Raw genomic sequence first — 2,912 nt, 5'->3', positions numbered from 1 at the left:
GTTACAGCACCAGAAACGTCAGCCTCCAAAATAAGCAATCAGTTGACATAAATGCTTTCAACAAAAAAACATTTATAACCTTCATAAGGGTAGGATTCATTTTATCACTGTATTAGACTGTTACTATTAGCTAGTTGTACCTAATAAACTGGCAACTGAATATGTATTTACAGTATAATCTCTCCCTACTACACATACAAAAAAATATGGGGAACACTAGAAATTATTTTGTATTGAACACTGATGCTGCAGGAAAGAAATCCCTCATGATTGTGTATTTTATTAAATCACGTGAGCTAATTTTTTACACTGAAACCTAAAGAGCTTAATTTCAAATAAATCCTAAAGTAGAAATCATATTCAACATGTCCATTGTGTACCTTACAATAATTACAATTCTTATGGCAATATTCAAATCTTGGAACTAGACCCTGAACGGGATGTGAGCAACACAAGAGATAATGTTTGATTAACACCTCAGTGACAGAATCAAGCTTCGATGACACCAGGACAGTTCATACTTTTTCAAACTCAATCTATCATTTATTATAATTTTTTCACTATAAAAATTCAAATAATTGTCTTCCTGCGATAGAGCTCCTGAAACAATGTAACAAGATAAACTATATTTTTGGATGATCAGTCACATACATTGAATACAGTTATTATGCTGACTTACATGCCACAGCCTCAGAAACGTGGAGTCATCTTCATGCAGATATGCAGGCAGAGCACGGAGGACAGCAGCATGGACGTCACCTTGCTCCTTGAGTGTGAGAACATATCTTTGTTTTACTTTGGATGCTAAACAGTATAACCACACAACAATTGATATCACAAGAAAGCGTTCTTCCATGACTGCAGAGATTAACATTTTGACAAAGATAATCCACTCTAGTATGAGAATAAAACACCAAGAGGCATAACCGACTCACCTGGAGGTCATAGGAGGCAAATAGCTGATCCAGAACTTCAGTTTCCTTTCCTTGCTTCCCGCCTTCTTCCTGAACAGGCTCCTAAGATGGAGGACATGTCTATCCAACTCCGTATAGAAGTGGTTCTTCAGGTTGAGGTTTGTTATCCTGTGAAACTCTGCTAAAATATAAAATGACTATTTAATTCACAGTACAATGTATATGTGGACTGAAGGCAGCAGAGATAAACAGAAACATAACATGCTAAATCTGAGTAAACATGTCAAAGTTATCAGTGACAAAGGCACACAAAATAATTATATAGTTGTAATAAATAAAATATTTTCACCTGTGACTCCATTTTCAAGGCAGGCCAGCGTTCCAGGATCTCTCCAACAGGTAGCTCATCATTGATGATCTCATTGCGCCGCAGGGCAAAGGTAGTCTGCATTAACTTTTAAATCAAGGGAATAATAATGTTATAATGTTCAAGTAACTCTGCCCTTGTATCAAAGACAGCAGCACAAAGGTTGCATTTTTGTAACCATGTGGAATAAACATGGACGAGGGAAGGGGCTGCAGCACCCCCCAAACGCGGCGCACCTACAGTGTAACAGCCCCTACAAACCGGCGGGCATGTCTGAAGATAGACCAACAGCCAATCACATGAAAGCTATGCTTTGCTCCCACAATGCAGTTTGGCTAAGCGTGACCTCACCCCATTTAAAGTGAATGGGCAGAAGCGTCAACGCACGCCGCCGCTGTGTGTAGGGGCCGTAACTTCACTCCATTCACTTTGAATGGAGTGAAGTTACGCTATGCCAAACTGCATTGTGACAATCAAATCATATGTCAGTACAAGCTCTAGCCAATCAAACCGCATGCTTGTGTGTCCTGGGCGGGATATTCATGTGAGTGGTTGTTGGTCGAGCTTCAGACAAGCCCGCCGCCGTGTGTGTAGGGGCCGTAAGCATGGCATGTCACAGTTGCGCCGCTGCGAGGCTTCACTCGCACCCCCCCAGCGCGTCAGTTTCTTCATTGTGAGGCTTACCAGATTGAAGAAGCCATATATCTGCCAGTTGCTTCAGTTTCCTTAAGAGAAAAAACATTGAAGGTTAGCTGGGTTGCAAAGTTTTCACAAAATGATCTGAGAAACACTATTTTCGAACCTAAAATGCCGGCAGGCGGAGCGCTTTTCTTCTTTTTTGTTACAGCATGCATGTCTGTGCATGTTTTATTAACTTAGACTAGAGGCATAGCGGATTTACGTTCATTTTATCCACTAACGTTATACCATAACCGTGCGTTCTGCATGTTTGTAAAAGCAAGCTAACTTGAAACACTAGACTATTAATCTGTTAAATCCAGCAGCCGTCGGTACCGAGGGGTTCTTGTTCACGGAACTTTGTCTCAGGGCTTCTTAACATTTAAAAACCAAGATAAGATATCAGATTAAAGCTGAAATTCCACATATTATAGAATTATTAAAATCATTACTGTGCGATCGTTACCTTTGCTGAGTTACATGTATTTGAAAACGCTGGGGGGTATAAATTACCTTGTAAAATGAATAGTCTAGTGTTTCAAGTTAGCTTGCTTTTACAAACATGCAGAACGCACGGTTATGTTACATTGTATGTAGAGGATCAAATGAACGTAAGTCCTCTTAAGTTAATAAAACATGCGGTAACAAAAAGAAGAAAGAAAACGCGCCGCCTGCCGCCATTTTAGGTTCGACTTTTCCAGAAAACTATTGCAACACAAACGTTCCACTTTGAGATATAACTTAAAACAATATAAAAATACTGTCTTACACGTAAGTTAAATCATTTTTCAAGTGAGGCAGATATTAAATGTAGGCTAGCTAACAAGAACTCAAATCAAACTAACACACCATGCGACACAAAGTGCATTATATGCAGAAATGAATAACACATCATTTAAATACTGTGCAAAGGCAAGACGTAACTCACCAGAGTAGTGCGGCCTAACAAGGAT

At 39.5% G+C, this 2,912-nt stretch overlaps 1 long non-coding RNA gene across 1 annotated transcript; it reads right to left on the bottom strand.

The window, feature by feature from the left end:
* Positions 1-1,058: 1,058 nt before the first annotated feature.
* LOC117440295 (uncharacterized) lies at positions 1,059-2,053 on the bottom strand. Its single transcript, XR_004551240.2, has 3 exons — positions 1,966-2,053; positions 1,264-1,368; positions 1,059-1,095 (listed from the first exon to the last, which is right to left on the bottom strand). It is a non-coding gene; the product is annotated as an uncharacterized lncRNA (long non-coding RNA).
* Between the last annotated feature and the right edge of the window lie 859 nt (positions 2,054-2,912).

The sequence above is a fragment of the Pseudochaenichthys georgianus genome, chromosome 24 (genome assembly GCF_902827115.2).
Source record: "Pseudochaenichthys georgianus chromosome 24, fPseGeo1.2, whole genome shotgun sequence".
In the NCBI taxonomy this organism is placed as follows: Eukaryota; Metazoa; Chordata; class Actinopteri; order Perciformes; family Channichthyidae; genus Pseudochaenichthys; species Pseudochaenichthys georgianus.
The sequence above is the reverse complement of the archived record's forward strand: the minus strand, read 5'-3'. Positions and strand labels throughout refer to the sequence as shown.